The sequence below is a fragment of the Poecilia formosa genome, unplaced genomic scaffold, assembly GCF_000485575.1.
Source record: "Poecilia formosa unplaced genomic scaffold, Poecilia_formosa-5.1.2 Scaffold153, whole genome shotgun sequence".
NCBI lineage: Eukaryota > Metazoa > Chordata > Actinopteri > Cyprinodontiformes > Poeciliidae > Poecilia > Poecilia formosa.
This window is the reverse complement of record NW_006800092.1, coordinates 17,810-23,512: the sequence shown is the minus strand read 5'-3', so window position 1 is coordinate 23,512 and position 5,703 is coordinate 17,810. Positions and strand designations below refer to the sequence as shown.

Sequence of the window (5,703 nt, the reverse complement as noted above, 5' to 3'; positions counted from 1 at the left end):
CAGCTTCACCTGGGCCAGCACTCACCTGTGCTGCATCCTGACTCTGTGTCCGCTTCCCTGTGGGAGGGAGAAAGTCGCCAAACCTCAAACCACACGACCTTTTTCTTTTTTTCCTGCCTCCTCTCCCTGATGTTTTGCTCTTTGCCTTAGTTTTTGAGTAACTAAATATTTTGATTTATTTTCTGCAGGGTCAGCAGACGGTGTGAAACGCAGCACAGTGGTTTAGGCTCACATCGATGCAGCTCTGAGTCTGTGCCTCTCTGTTTGAGCTCAAGGAAGTGCCAGCTGGATGCTGCCTGGCTTTTGAATAAACAATCGGTCGCTTGTCCTGTTGACCTCACGTTCTGAAGCACAGACAGAAAACAACGCTGGCAAGAAGAAGTATTGTATTGTTGCAGAGAAACTAAATGTAGATGCGTCTTGTTCAGAGTTTTATGAATAAGTGTTACTGAATTTGTTTCCCACATCTAGAGGTCTCGATGCATCAAGTTCCTGAGTTTCTTTCTTTTTTTTTGTGAACAAGCACATAAACAGTTGTCTCTAATAAAGTGGCCACTGAGTGTATATCTTATGCTTTCAAAACCAGGACAGAGGCTTTCAGTCTAAAAACCGATTTTAACAAATCCCCCAATGTTCCAGATGAATGTGAATGAACTAAATGTCCAGCTGACATTGTCTTAGCCAGGCTTCATTAACTATCTAATGTAATTCTGTTCTCAAATTGAATTACATACAGTTGATGGCTATTTTAAGCATGTGGGGGAAAAAAGCATGTAAAATCAAAACATACCAAAACTGTAATGATTCCAAAGCTTGTCTAGTTCATGTCACTCACTTGCTGTCGTTGAATATTTTGGTGCACAATTCTGATGCACCTACATCTCTACAACTGCAAAAGGTTTATTTGCATACTCGCCGAGGAATTGGAAAGCTGTCACGTCTATTTGTGCTGGTAATTAGTGGCACCTAAAGCAACAATGGCCTAGGTCTGCAGGATGTCGACAAAGAGGAGAGAAAACATTAAAAACAGACATTTGTCTTCCTTAAATGATAAAACAAAATTGTAATTTCTTTTCTAGGTGCAACCAATAATCTTACTGTCACCTAAGGAGATACAAGATGTATATAGATTAAACTACAGTGGTGCAGCCAGTAAAAAAAATGTTTTATTTATAATGCACAATCTCCACTGTTTGTTTAACAGACTGAGCTACAGTCCGACCCTTAAGGCTGCAGAAGATGAGCTCTAACAGTCTGTCAGTGACCTTTCTTAGCTTTCTTCCTGATCAAAGTCTTCACTCAGCATCACCCGCAGGTCCCAACCCTCAGTCCTTTACACTCGATGCGCTGGAGAACAAAGGCTGGAGAAGGACGTGCAGAGGAGACGGGAGAAAGTGAGACCGAAAAAAAAAGAAGAGAACAGGGATAGATGGGCCTGGGAGGTCATGTTTGATGAGAACTCTGGATCTCCTGCAGATACACAATGAGAAAAGGTCGGCTCAGCTCATCCGATACAGAAACGTGAAGGAGGCGAGTAGAGGACAAAAGACCGGGTGGAAGCGATCTGAAGACTCGTGAAGAGAAGGAGGAGGAGGAGGAAGAAGCGGAGGAGGAGGAGGGAGGTTGAGACTGAAGGGGGAACCTCATCGGACAGGCGAAGCAGCTTCAATTAAGATTGGTCAACAGATAAAACGCCTCACGTGTTTGTGTGGGACAGTGTGACGACCTCAATCATTGTGGATGTTTGAAGTGAGCAGTGAAAGTGTCCTCTGTGTTATTGTGAGTCCATACATATGCATCCGCTTTTGTGTATCCATGCAGCTGTTTTTGTGTCTGTATTTTAGAGGCCAGAGGAATGTCAGCATGCAGTTAATGTGCATAACCTGAGAGCATCCGTACCGAAGTGCATGAAGAGTTTGAGCTTTTTAATGTGTTAGCCATTTTTTGCTTCCATTCACTGTTTAGGTGAGTTAATACCAAAGAATAAATAAATAAATAAAAGAGTGTCAATATGTTGCAGCAAAGAAATACAATTTTTTCATCCTCCTGGAAGGTTTAGATTTTTGTCATAAGAAATATCGTATCAGCCAAAATAAAAGAACATTTACAAGCAGCAGCTTATTTGAAAAACACAAATCAAATTTCCCGTGTTTGTTGATGCTTTAACACAAAATTGTTTGTTAAAATTACTTATGCCCTTCTTAAGAATAAATGGAAAAGGTTTGGAGTTACAGCAATCAAACGCTTCATACTGTGACTTGTACTCGTTCACACAATCTCCACAACTTCGGGTATAACCACAGGCTTGAAGCTCAAAACTATTCTGTACTGGCAAAGTGTCACTGGCAGAAAATGCAAGTGACTATATTAAAGAAGATGGACAGAAATTATACATTAGATTTTTTTATTTTATTATTTGAGCATACATGTGCTGCAAATGAATTTTGACTTTTACCTGCATTCAGATCAGCTTGGGCCCAAAATTATTCACATGTCCAGCAGATGTACATTTAAAGTAATATTATTTTGGTCGTTAGAAAAACCTTGAATCTTAGCCAAGGACAGGGTAGTAGAACATCATCACCCTCACTGAGGCTCGGCTTTTGTGACTCTCCGATGTCCGTCTATTGTTGTCTCTGTCCTTGTCTGTCTTTGTCTGATGTTCCTTTGTCTTGTACGGTGCTAAGTATAACCACAGTTTCAAGATCAGAAAGGTAAACAATCAGAGTCGGGTACATTATGAAAACAGCCAACACACGAAGGCGGGGCTTTGTGTGTTTCTGATATTACTGTAAAAACAATCGGGATGAAATGATTTTGCCTCTCTTATAATCCCAGTGAGAAGACTTACATGGGTAATATGTGAATGCTGATTTCCAAATGGTGATTTAGGGCTTTACCTAATCTATTTATATAAGCCTTAATAATAGTTAGCATTTTACATAATTAAAGGAGAATCTTTAAGCGGTTTGTGTCCATCTGTTGGGATGTAATTTCAAACTACACGTCCTCCGGTACCTATTGTGCCTGAAATATGCCGAGCACGACATGCCCTACAGCGAATTCTCGAGATCAGCCAGCTTGGAAAGTTGGCAGGAGTATCAGGCAATGAACAAAATCCTCCCTGTGACATCCACCTGCTAAGCTATTCTGTTCGATTTTGACCCCGCGGTTTGTGAGCTACTCTTTAATTGAAGGTACTCTGTGTTGATCTTTCTTTGTCTTGACAGTTCCAGATGTTGCTTCACCATCTAAGAAGACTCCAGGGAGCAGTTTGGAGTCCCAGACAGACAGGTATGTGATGACCTTAAGCCTCATGAAGAGGAAAGTATGTGAGAGCCAATAAAACTAAGGCTGCTGTCAAAGCATGTAGCGTAAGCATGACAGGACTGGGATTCATTTACGAGAAAGAGTGACAACTTTTCTATTTATTTTATCGGATGCATCTCTATGAAATGAAAAACACAACAAAACCAAAATAATTCACTTATTGGCCTTCAAACACATGAATTTGAGTGACATTTCATCCTTTTTTCATAGAGTCTAAAATGATGTTGGCCTATCATTTCAAGCTGCAGCACCATCTCTTTTAGGGTTTTTTCCACAAGGTTTATAAGTACGTTTATGGAAAGCACAGACAATTCTTCCAAATAAGCACTTGTGAGGTCAGACACTGATGTTGGACGAAAAACCTGCCTCCTCTTTGATTCATCTGAAAAGTGCACCATCGTTTTGAGTTTGGGTGTCTCTACAGGCCAGATAAATACTTCCACACAAAACACTCTTATACATACACATTTTACATTATGGACCTTGCTTTATGTTCTGGTTCACTGTCATTTATGGAAAGAAACGGGGATTCAGGAATCGAGGGATTTAGGAAGATAGATTTTTATACATAAAAATTAGAACAATGAATTGATCTTTGCCCTGGCAAAGCAGAATTGAATTTTAAGGTTTGTAATAATTTTTAAGACTCTATGGTGGAGTGTATTAACAGCATTTTGGCACTGGGATGGAGGTATTCATACACTGTAAATTAACTCCATAATCTAGTAATTACAAAAGTAGTTTCTCAGCTGACTTTGCATTAAATTAAAATCCTTTTTATTAAGGAGCTAAGGCACCATGCCCAACACCTGACAGCCCCACTCCATAATCCCCTCTGCACTAAACTTTAGAGCTGACATAATGCACTCAGGTAAGAACCGTTCTCCTGATACCTGCCAAACTCAGACGCCTTCATTGCACTGCTAAACAGAGTGGGACGATTTGAAACTCTAGAGAATATGTTTCCACTCTTCTAGAGTCCAGTGGTGATGTGTTTTGCACTACAACCCTTTGCATTGAGGCTTGGATGAAGCTGCTCAGCATTGGAAACCCATTTGATAAAGCTGTCTGCACTATTGACGAGCTAATCTGAATTCTTGAACACATGAATGCTTGAAGGTCTGAAATTAGACTCTCTGGAAAGTTAGTGACCTCTGTGCACCTCAGCACCCTTTGACTTCGCTAACGAGGAAATTTCCAACTGGACGCCATGCACAGGTGGCGTCCTGTCACGGTACGCGCTGGAACTGCCGAAGCCCCTGAGAGCGACCCTTTCTTCCACAACTGTTCGTGGAAGCGGTCTGCATATCGGTGCTGGATTTTGTAAACCTGTAGCCGTGAAAGTGAATTAAATGATTTGGATGGGTAAGCAAATATCTTCGGTAATACAGTGTATTATCCTTCCTTCTTTTACTGCTGTCATCTCGGAACAAGTCGTATTAAGTTAATAATTGAGTGTTGCGTCTCCCCTCTTTGCGACAGCTCTTAGATCATTTCAAGTTTCTCCCTCTATAACTTTAATTTCTCCTTTCTTCTGCTTCATTCCACACTATCCTCTGTCCTCTATGTCTCAGCAGCTCTCAGAGGTTATATTCTCCATTCTTCAAGGCTCACTGCTCACAGCGAGGGATCTGTTCTCACCGCCCACCAGTCTGGGACCTTGAAGACCTGTAACGATGGGCTGCTAGCATGGCTTTATCCTCTTAGACCGAGTGAAAGCGGATAGAATACGAGACACAAATCTGCCTTAAGAATTTCATTGGAGATTTTCTGTGTTTTTACTTGTGTGGATAAATAAAAGACATAATTCCTTTCTGACCTGTGGTGGGCCACAACTAAACAGCTTGTGTGTTTTAATCTTTCCATTAAAGCCTTTGTTGTGTGGTTTTTACTATGAAAGAATTATCAGTGTTAAATATAAATAAATTAGATTTAAAACAAGCTAAACATTCTGTGGTGGAAACAGCTTGGCAAGCAAATACAACACTTTTAGCTGCTTTAAATTCAGACGATGGGCGAAAAAGCCGCAGAGAAGGTACAGAGTCCGGGTTGACAGAATTAGCGTTGCGTCCTTAACGGAGTTGTGGTGCGCCAGCAGCCAGGCGCAACTGTTGCAGAGCAGAGCAGAGCAGCAGTAAATGTAAATGCTGTTACCCTGCAGAGTCCCAGAGCGCTGTGTTCCTAGCAGGCTTTAGGGGAGGACAGAGCTGTCTGAAACAAGGCTTAGCCGTTAGTTCTGTTGGTGTCCCATTGCTATTCTCGCTCTTTACAAGTATCTTTCTAGCAGGATCACCTTTCGGTCAGTCTTTGCATCCTTTCCCTGGGGGGGATCTCTATCTGTGAAGGCTGAGCAGCTTTTGTTAGAAAAATACT

General features: G+C 41.3%; 1 long non-coding RNA gene across 1 annotated transcript; it reads left to right on the top strand.

Moving 5' to 3' along the window:
* The first annotated feature begins 1,271 nt into the window (after window positions 1–1,271).
* On the top strand, window positions 1,272–5,108 carry LOC107837577 (uncharacterized). Its single transcript, XR_001663605.1, has 3 exons — window positions 1,272–1,903; window positions 3,231–3,294; window positions 4,908–5,108. It is a non-coding gene; the product is annotated as an uncharacterized LOC107837577 (long non-coding RNA).
* Window positions 5,109–5,703: the final 595 nt, after the last annotated feature.